The following is an 11,869-nucleotide window of genomic DNA, read 5'->3' on the forward strand; positions in this document are numbered from 1 at the left end:
CCTCAAGCGTAGGTTTTAAGGTCTTTCTCTCCCAAACAATTGATCTGCTAAGAAAACTCTACACAGTAATCAGTTAATCACAACTCCACTCACTAATCCCCATAAGAGGATTAGTTCCTCATAGATGTCATAAGCACAGTAAACTTGATAATAAAGATAAATATAAATAACAAATCAAGGGAAATGTTTAAGAAAATATTGAATTGTATTGACTGAAGCGTAGAATCCACATTAGTTTGGTCACATTTACGACTCACGTTCTCCAAAAAACACAAATAGAAAAGAACTAAAATAAACCTAAAGCCTAAAAGAAGGAAAAATTGAAAAACTAAAACTAGAAAGAAAACTTTTGTCACAGCCCTTTTAAAGGTCAAATCAGAACAGTGGCTTCGGGACCACAAAACTTAACTAGAAATATTTATCCTATTATTTCTTTAAGGTCTACAGCATGACAGAATAATTGTGTGAATAGGTGCAAAATTTGAGTTCTGGTAAGTTCTTTTATTAAAAAGATTTGTTAAAATTGGATTTAAATGCTTTAATTTATGCATGAATTGTGTAATTAACTTTACGTGCACATTTGGTGATGTTCTGGCAAGTGAGAAATCTCAATCGAACTTTAGGAATAGATTAGGATACAAGTGATATGTCACTAGGGTTCTATGTTTTGTGATTCGTGTGTTGGTCCTGTACGTCCTACCGGTGGCTGAGTATACTGGCATATGTTGCAGTTACTTGACAGCTTGTGTGAGCAGCACCAGGTAACTACGTCTTGACTGACAGCTTGTGTGAGCAGGCCCATTGATGGCTCGAGAGCAAGCATATATGTGTTATGAGATAGAGGTAGCAATGGCTACATATGTGACACCTTGTGTGTAAGATTTCCCAAGTATCCGACATTATTATTCTGAGTGGTTCATTGGGTATGTCAACGATGAGAATAAGTATGAATTATTACGAGATGGTACAGGTATATACATAAAGCTTATGATTATTATATTCGTGAAATGATGATTTCAAGGTAAGTTTGTGATGGAACGAATTATGGTTATGAGATTATAGTGAATTACATTATCTTATATTACATTACTTGAATGTTAAATGTATGGTAGGATTTGCCTATTTCTTTCATACGAGCTTACTAAACTATATAGCTTACTCCGTTTTGCTTTCCATGTTTTATAGTGTCACTAAGCTATCTTGGATTAAGGATCATTAGAAATCGCATCACACTATCAAATTGTCATTTTGGGTATAGATGATCTTAATATTTTGAGTATATGGCATGTATAAGGACTTCATAATTTTGTTATATGTCTCATCATGATTTTAGCCAAATGTATTGTCTTGTAATTGTCAAAGGCTTGGTTTGGTATTTGGCCATGTAAATTGGTTCATTTTGGTTAAATTTTGTAAGCTTAAGTATATTCGTACATGTGCAAATATCTCCTTTATGATGCGGCCTATATATGATTGGTGAATGGTTGAATGTGACTTAATGGTTTTGTTGTTGAATGGTTGAGATTGGCCCATTAGTATGCTAGGAAATCTAAGAAAAAATATGCATGATAAAAGTATTTGTGTTGGTACATGTGGATATGAGTTTGGTATGATTTGGTTTGGTAGAAAATGATGTCGTAAGTATGTTATGTGTATTAATGAAATGATATGTTCTCACCTTGATTATGGATGTTTTGGTTGCCTAAGTATACCATGATTTAGGTTGTTGAACTTGTGTGTGAATAGGTGTAAATGAGGGTGACAAATGGATTGGTAAATAGCCTTTATTTTGTCCACACGGGTAGACATGCGGGCGTATGTCTAGACCGTGTGTGACACATGTCCTATCCCATGGGCATGTATTTTGGCTGTATGTCCCCTGCACTTTAATTTTGAGAAACAGAATGCTTAGAATTGAGCACACGGGCAGAGACATAGACGTGTGTCTCAAACATGTGAGGGCCACGGCCTCAAGCACAGGCGTGTGTCCTGGCCGTGTGAAGTCTACACCTATTTTATGAAAATTAAATTAACAACACGATCTAGCACACGGGCGTGTGACTTGGCCATGTGACATCAATTTGTTCATGCTTTGCAAAACAGAGAGTTACACGGGGTAGGGACACAGGAATATGTGACCACACGGTCTGCCCACATGGGCGTGTCCCAAACTACACAGGCGTGTGACCCCTGTAGATAGCAAAAATTTTCGAAGTTCGTAAGAATTTCCTAAGTTCTCAGTTTAGTCCTGAACCACTTCCAAAGCATGTTTTGGGCCTCGTAGGCTCATATTAGGGACTTTATGATTGAATTCAAATGGTTTTTAATTTGATTAGAATTTATGACTTAGAATTGTATGTTTGCTTGCGATGTAAGTTCAGTAATGCCTCATATCCTCTTCCGGCGTTGAATACGAGTAAGGGGTGTTACAACTTTAAAAAAATTCTCCCTAAACAAGTGCTAAATAAGCCTATTAATAGAATTAGGGTAGCCTTCGTCCTCAACCTAGCTTTGCTGACATTCTCGTGTTTAATTTCTATTGTGCAGACCAAAACGCCCTTAACTCATAATTAATCCCATACATGGTTGGTGTCGCGACACCCTAGTGTTTGTGTCGCGACATTGAAGGCAGTTTGCATAGTTCAAGGGTAACTTCATGGTGTGTCGTGACATCCCATGGCTGTGTCGCGACACCAAAGGCAATAAAGCAATTCTGGCATTCTACTCCCTATGTTGCGATAATAAACTCCCCGTGTTACGACATAGTAACCAGTTTTGAGTTCCTACGTGTAACACATTCAACCAATCTCTGCCATCGAATTAGAGTTACGAAATATTACGATAGTTAACGAATTCAATAACAATCTAAAACAATTCGAAATTTAATTTAAATATAAAATATTTATAACCAATTATTATCCACAACATATATACGAATAAAGGTCTTAAATTAAGCTTACCTAGCCTTAAAATCAATTTGAAGACAATTAGGGACTAATCTGAAACAAAACAGAAAAATATGGAAAAAAACTAAAAATAGGGGTCATACGACCGTTTGACAGAGCCCAGACTGTGTGGCTCAAATACATGGTTGTGTGGCCAGTCCATGTAACAACTTGATGCCATGTATCTCAAGGTCACACGATCGTGTCGCCAGGCCGTGTAACAACCTAATGCCTTGTGAGAAAATTCTGCACCAAAATTAACTAGGCCACATAGCCGTGTGGAGTGGCCGTGAATGGCACACAACCATTTGACAGCCCATGACCCAAGCCATGTACACGTAAAATAACTTCTTAAACAAGAAAAATTATCAACCATTTCTTAGGTACCAAGCCAAACCATTTCCAACCATTTTCACACATTCAAAACACATTCAAACATGCCTAAAACATAGCAAAACATTCAACCTAAGTGTCTAACCAATATGCCCTCATTAACACCACAAATCAAACACCAATCTAATTTCACATTCGATGATCACAAGTTTCTACCTTATAAACATGTCAAACATACCAATTCATCCATTTCATTCACATCCATTTTACCATACCTCAAACCACATCCAAACCAAACTTTCATGAGAATGAATCACACCATTTATATACACATAAGCATACCAAACTAAAAGTACCTATTAATAAGCACATTCACCATGTTTCCAGAACAAACATAACACAACATAGTTATTTGCATAAGACCTTTAAACTCTTATTACATGTTATTTATAACCAAACCACAATGATTAAACTTCTACTAAGTTGAAAAATAGATAGTGTGCACTCCAACTTGAACTTCCAATCGACCTTAACTTCCGATGACCTACAAAGAATGAAATACAATAGACATAAGCAATCAATACCTAGTAAGCTCATATATAACGTAAACTCAAACTTACCAAATAGGATTCAACTAACAATTCATGCATGAAATTCATTAAATAGCTCGTACGCTCATTTGTCTCCAAAGCACACCGCAAGCCTCACTAGGTTAGTGAATTCACATTAAGAAAATTATAACCATATCATACCATATAATATTCATAAATATCATATATAACTCAATCATCTCAAATTTCATATCAAGAATCCATTTTATAAGTCAATTTCCATATAACCAATTCATATAACTCATTTATATCATTTTATACTTGATAAACCACAGTGAAATAACATTGAATACAAGGGAAAATGCCCATATGAGCTGTAATTGTAAATGCTCACACGAGTTGTGGGTCGGGATGTTAGGCTACACGATGCTATTCACACGAGTTGTAGAGAATCTGCAACAAATGTCAGACCTTAGCCATCGGTGGGACATCCAAGACCAGCACCCGAAACTATAATAACCCTAATGGCATGCCATTTGTATCTTAAGCAATCACTCGGCTCAAACAAGCCATTTCATATCCAAATCATTGCTTAAACATTATTTCATCACAAGTACTTATCCACATAATTTCTCATTTACAATGTTAACCTTCAATTTAGCTAACATTATAATTTAATCCAATTCACTAATTATCACCCAACAATCATTTTAAACTATTCATAACACAAATATTAATCAAAATTTCACCCAAAATAGTAGTTAATAAGATTAATCAATATATGAACTTAACTAAACAAAAACGATTATGAATACGATGCCGACGAGTATTCCACTAATTTAGCTTTTCCACAATTTAAGTCTGACTGATTTGTTGCTTGATCTAAATAATAATTTTCATTCAATTTATCAATTCAAACAACCTAAATAATCAACCTTTTATGCTTATAAACCATTTTATTATCAATTTACAAAATTACCCTAACATTTTACCCTTATGTAATTTAGTCCCTAAACCTGAAACTTACAAATTAATCACATTTAACCACAACCCATGCTACCCAAATTTCTTATGGTTTCTCTACAACTCATATTTATCATGATTTCTCAAAATTTTCATGAAGTTTTACCATTTAAAAAATTTAGTCCTTTAACATTAAAATCACTAAAAACTACTTTACAAAATAGTCCTATTTAACAACCAAACGTAAAAATCTATCATCAAACTTCAAAAACACCTCAAAATTTTCAATGACATAATCTATAACATTTAACAACTTTACAAATTAACCCCCATGTTAGCTAGATTAAGTTAAAACGAATTCAAAAACATAAAAATCAATAAAATGACTCAATTTATATACTTTGCATGCATTTTAAGCTTAGTTGATTCTAAAGCTATTATCAATTGTGATTTTCGGTTCAAACAAATAAAGGAAGAAGATGATAGCATTTTTAATTATTTTATGTTGTTATTTAATTAATTACTACATTACCCTTGAGAAATAACTTAATAATTAACAAAAAAATCCATAACCATCCACTATCTATCTATATGGTATAATTACAACTTAAGTCCATCAATTCATATTTCTATAGCAAATTAACACTTTAGTAATAGAAACTAGATTTTGTAGCTTTTACGAATTAGTCATTTTTACTTAATTAACTATCTAAATATTAAAATTTTCTAACCAAATTTTAATACAATCTTTTAATAATCATATAAATAATAAATAATAAAATATTGGCTCACTTGTCGGAATTATGGTCCCAAAACCATATTTTTCGTCACCATTCAAAATAATTTCTTACACTACATCTTTAAATTGTTTCCTTCACATTTACTAAGTACGTTAGGTCATCTTTAGGTCTCTTTCGACCGCTAAGGTCAATAAAAGACTCAGAATACACTTTTAATTGAATTTAAACTAAAATATAAAAACTTAACCAAAACATGATGAAATTATTTGTATTCAAGCTCCTAAAGTACCAAAACTAGTTTAATCTGCTACACCAAATTATGACAGATTAAACTCCTAGACACTTAAGTTATTGCTTGTCCTCAATCAAAGCAAAAAAAAAAAAAATTAAATGTCAACCCTTGAGAAAGTATAGTACAAGGATTGAATTTGGCGTATGTACCTCGGTATTTTCATATTTACACATAATCCTAACATGATATATAAATAACTTACCACAACACCTAAGTTCATTATATTGCAATGTACACAAGCATTAAGTTTTTCAAATATATGAATCCATCAATAAATTATACAAGTACTTTGATTATCCTATCATAATACAAATAGTCGTTATTGAGATTTCTTAATATAACATCAATTTATGAATAAGTCTACCTAGATCACATAGGGCTTTTCAGCTTGTAACATTCTGAGGCTTAGAATAGGTATGGAATTCAAGACCAGGAAGCATCAAAATGTATCTTTTCTTTTTGGTGTTTGTTCCAAATCCTGATTTATTTTCATTGAAGCTTAGTGTATTGCATGTATTGTGTATCCCCTGTGATACTTTTGGATGGCTTTATAAACTGTTTAGTGGTTGTCATTGGAACTTTAGCTCATTTGCCCAAGGTCATCACTAAGTAGCGGAAGAAAACCCCGACTTTTTTGCCACTAATGTATCATTTAATATAGCGATAGATCCATTCCTGATGCACACCTACCTTTTTTTACTTAAAAGTTCGTCTATCCTCTTGAAGGTTGTTCCAAATTCCTTTATGGAAGTGGATCTTTTCATCTGCATTTCATACACACAAAAAGAGAAAAAGAGAGATTGTAACAAAATAAAGAGCAAAGAGAAGAGAATAAATTTTAGGATCTAAGGTTTAAAAAGGTTTGTGAGAGGATTTTGATACTAATGAAGATTAAGGCTAAATTAAGATTTTTTTTAAGATTAAAAAATGAGTTAAATCATTGGGTTTTGCGATGAGTCAAGTCAACCTTGTAGAAAGTTGCAGCGATGTTGCAATATCGGGACATAGGGGTTCCATGTTGCAACATCCCTGGAATGATACCAAAGTCGTGACATCGGGGTTCGATGTTGTGATACTCTTTGAAATTTTTTAGCCCTAATGTATATTGATTGCTTCATCAGGACACAGAGGTGTTGAGTCGCAAAATCAAGCTTAATTGCTCAATCACTTGAACATGTGATCGGTGTTGTGACACGGAGGTTCCATGTTGTGGCACCGACTATATTTTGGCCCCTCTTCTGGAGTTTCAAAGTGTTTGGTAAAAACTTTAAACAATTTAAAAAAAATTAAATCCAAAATCAATGAGTCTTGATGTACTTCCCCCTACGCCTTAAAGGATACATTACCCTTACAGTATAATGATGAAAGTGCAAACAAGAAAACTTCCCTGAGAAGGTCGAATCTTTGTTGTTGTATTGACAATGATATTCGTTTGCTCCTAGCGAACAGAAAGTACCTACAAGAAAATACTATGACAAGAAAGATGAAATATGCAAAATAATATAAAGGAAAAGAAATTAATAAATAGAATGGAATAAAATAGACACTAAAGTAAGAAACATAACAAAACTTAAAACAAAATATAGAAATTCTTTAAAAATCAGGACGATCCGTGTCGCCACTATAGAAGAATCTCCAACTAGTTCTTGAAACCTTGATCCAACATTTGTTTTTATACCGATCTATATGAACCAGTCACTTTGGTCGATTCCAATTATTTTTCCTTATTTTAGACCGACATGACATCCATATTGTGAGTGATTTAACACCAAATTTGAGCTAACCCCAAATTATTTTCTAGAGAATTATTGTCTCAAGCTTCCACCTCTCTCTGTTAAGTAAGGCCTTGGTCACTCGAGCATTGCCGTAATTATCAAATGAGAATGAACCAAACTTTTTGACCTTTTCAGTTGGCCCCTTCTATACTATGACCAAAAAGTGTATTATCTCTTTTACACTTTCATTCAAGATCAGTTTAAGCTTCATGTTAGTGGTTAGTTCAAATTTCACTTTTACATTCAAAGTTAGATCTGCTACTACGTCAATTGGATCAAAGACTGTTTCAACTATGTTCAACTTATCCACATGATCTTCAGTTACAAGCTCAAGTTGAATCCGTAACATACCAAACCCGGCCCGGACATTATGGCTGAATCCAGCATGTCACATTAAAGTGTTTTGTCGAAAACCTTGTTTTCATTGAAAACCCTGCTTTAAAATAAAAACCTGGAGTAAAATCCCAGCTTGTATTTGTTGCTTCCAAAGCTAGGTGTATTTTAAAAAAACTATTTCTTCTTGTATGATAATAATTACATTGTAAAATCTCTTTTCAGTTGTGGAAGCTTTATTTAAAACAGATGATCTATGAAAACTTGTCATTTAAAAATTGAGTTGCGAAAACATAGTATTTACAAACAGTTATGGTTTTAAGAAAACCATGTTCTACTTCTAGCAAATATAAAGCGTAATAATAAGAAATATAATCCTAATTTGAATAATAACCAGAGGAAAGGCCTTATTACATTCCGGACTGAAATAACTTTAAATACTAAAAATTATAGGCTTAAGAAAAGAAGTCCAAGTCGTCTTGCTAGCTGGCCACCTCGGAGTCCCTCCTACCGTCGAACCATCTACTGAGGATCACCTGAGAAAAATAAAAGAGGGGGTGAGTTTTTGAAAACTCAGTGTGTACAACCCTCGACAAATAGGAAAGCATGCAATAGCAAGTCTTTTTGGGCCTGAGCCCAATTCAATGTCAGAACAGAAGTAAAGCAATCAAATATGTACAAATCCCACCCATCCAATCGCTACAACCATTTCCATCCCCCGATACACTCCATGTGGGGTTATAAATATTGACCCACCCATCCGATACACTCCAATGGTAGCCCGGTTATGGTACCACCTAATGTTGCAGCAAAGCTGCTAATCATATATTAGGCATAAAAAGCCATCGATGGATCCACGGTCGTCAAGCAACCATGCGATCCTCATATACTTCCTCCGTTCCATAATTCCCAACCAATATGCAACCTAAACAGAATATCATATGAATGTAGCAGGTACACATGCAACATCCATAAATCTTACATTCAACACATAAGGGTATTTTAGTCATTCTCGCCCTTAGGGGCATTTTGATAATTTCTCCTTATTATGGGTTTATTGCTTACCTTGGCCCGTTAACAAGTCCTCATTGGCTAAAGTGAACAGATACTATGCACCAGGTAGGATTCCAGAGAAGAGGAGGTGAGTCATTAAGACCGCTTAAGTACCAAGCTCTCCTTAGATCCAATCCTAGACATGCATATACCCATTGCCATACCTTAACCATATGACTCGTCCACGGTCGCAATTAATTAATAATTCAGTTTTATGCCTGATTAAGTAGTTACCAAAAAAACTAGGTCCACAACCCCTTACTAAACATTAGCAGATCCATACTTATTCATTTGGCCCCTTTAGGCCCAATCTCAATCATATGGCCCATTAGGCCTAACCACTTTCATATGGCCTATCAGGTCCAATCACACTCATAGTCATGTAATCATATGATACTTCATCACTGATAAATCGTAAATTATACATATTTTTATCCCATGCTTAGCACATTTATGGATGATTTCTCCTTAGATTTGGTGAATTCGATGCTCCTAATCCTTTAATTTCATGTTTTATACTTAGGTGAGCATAACAGAGTAAAAAAGAGCGAGAAACGGACCGAAAACGGAGAAAATGGACCTAGTAGGAAATCAACACGGCCTGGACTTTCTCACAAGGGCATGTCAAATGGCCGTGTCCCTTTGGCAGGATCGAAGCAGGACTTACACGGGTAGACTACACGCCCGTGCCTATTCAACAGCCTTGACCATGGGCTAGAGTAATCACACACGGGCGTGTCCCTGCAAAGACCAAGTATAGTCCTATTCGGAAAAGGCCAATTTTTAGGGCTCTTAGGTATCCAAAAGCCTATTTAAACACCTGAAGAGGCACTTAAGAGGGGGACAGAGAGTAGGAAGCAAGGAATTACTCAAGGAAAGCCGATTGATCCATCTCAGAAGCCGGATTCATGATCAAGACTGAAGATCTCCCTTCAAGTTCCTTCAAGAGTTTTGGGTTTTCTTATGTTTTGTTATCGTTATGCTTTTGAGATGTTTTCTTTCATAAGTATGAACTAAACCCCTTAAATACCTAAGGGGAATGAAACCTAAGATGGATCTTGTTATTATTATCTAAATTGTATGATAAATATTTGACTTGTTCTTAATTATGTGTTCTTAATTCTTGTTTTGATATTCCAGGATATTGATTCAAGTTAAGCTCTTATTCAGAGGAGGAATAGACCCTGTCTAAGAGTAAATTTTTCATAATTAAGCGGAGTTGATTGCACGCCTAGAGATATGGTGATAAGATTTTGTCGGATTAAGGTGAAACCTAATAAGGGAATCCATAGATCGAGTTAATGCAATTCTAGGGTGTTAATTAGAAAGAGATTTCAATTATTCAACATAGAGTTAGACGTTATTAGTCTCGAGAAAGATAATAATATAACTTAGGGATTTCTACGGATCAAGTCAAATGAATAAATCGTCAGATTCAGAGTCAAATAACAAGTGAAGTCTAGATGGATTTTTCCTTAGGTATTGTCTTAATCAATTGAATTTTCCCAAAAGTATTTTCCCAAATTTTCTTTCTGTGCATTCTTAGTTTAGTAATTAGTTTAGATAACCAAACCTCGTAATTTTTAGGCTAGATAATAAAAATGAAGTAAATACTAGTACTCGTGGTTCCTTTGGGTTTGACAATCTGGTCTTGCTGAACTATACTACTGTTCGATAGGTACACTTGCCTTAATTATGATAATAAGTTAGTCTCAAGAACGATTCATTCATAAATCTTTAAAACCTGTCATGAATATCACGCATCAAGTTTTTGGGGCCGTTGCCGGGGAACTAGGATATTAGGAACACTCGATTTTTATTACTTTAGCCATTTTACTTTCATTACAATTTAAATTTTTATTTTCTTTTCTAATTATTCATTTATTTTCTTCTGACAGGATTTTCTAGTTTATGACCAGATGAAACCCATCAGGACCACTACTCTTTGACGATGAGATTGACCGCACAGTTCGCAAAAATCGAAAAGAAATAAGGCGAAGCCAAATATACACAGAGGAAGAGCAAGAGGACGATATTTCAACCACAACCGAGGAGATGGTTGAAAACTAAGAAAATCTGCTACCTCCTGTGGTTGCTGCTAATCAGAATCCTGCTCCACATACTATGTATGATTATGCTAAACCTTCTTTAACAGGAATTGAATCGTGCATAGTTAGACCTGCTGTAGCTACAAATACTTTTGAACTGAAACCTAACATAATTCAAATGATACAGCAATTTGCTCAGTTTGATGGTTTGCAGGACGTAGATCCCAACGCTTACTTGGTAAACTTTTTGGAACAATGTGATACATTTAAAATTAATGGCATTTCTGATGACGCCATTTGCCTTCGGTTATTCCCTTTTTCATTGAGAAAGAAAGTTAAACAGTGGTTGAATTCGTTACCACGGGGGTCAATCACTACTTGGGAACAATTGACCGAAAAGTTTTTATTAAAATATTTTTCGCTTGCTAAAATGGCTAAATTACGTAATGATATCTCTTCTTTTGGGTAGATGGATTTAGAAACACCCTACAATGGATGGGAGAGATACAAGGACCTCTTGAGAAGATGCCCTCACCATTGGTTACCACTCTGGCTACAAGTTCAAACCTTTCATAATGGCCTGAATCCTTCGACTCGACAAATGGTTGACACAGTTGCTGGCAGAACCATCAATAATACGACACCTGAAGATGCCCATGAATTTATAGAGGAGATGTCACTGAATAACTATATGTGGCAAGTTATGAGGACAAAGCCAACGAAAACAGCCGGCATTTATAACGTCGATTCAGTCAGCATGCTCTCTAATCAGGTAGAACTCTTGAATAAGAAAATTGATGCTTTTCTTAGTTCTTCATAGGTTCACCCAGTAATGC

General features: G+C 34.8%; 1 non-coding gene across 1 annotated transcript; it reads right to left on the reverse strand.

Moving 5' to 3' along the window:
• Window positions 1-11,469: 11,469 nt before the first annotated feature.
• LOC128293571 (small nucleolar RNA R71) lies at window positions 11,470-11,576 on the reverse strand. The gene has a single exon (XR_008283752.1). It is a non-coding gene; the product is annotated as a small nucleolar RNA R71 (small nucleolar RNA).
• Window positions 11,577-11,869: the final 293 nt, after the last annotated feature.

This window comes from Gossypium arboreum, chromosome 5 (genome assembly GCF_025698485.1).
Source record: "Gossypium arboreum isolate Shixiya-1 chromosome 5, ASM2569848v2, whole genome shotgun sequence".
NCBI classification, from domain to species: Eukaryota; Viridiplantae; Streptophyta; class Magnoliopsida; order Malvales; family Malvaceae; genus Gossypium; species Gossypium arboreum.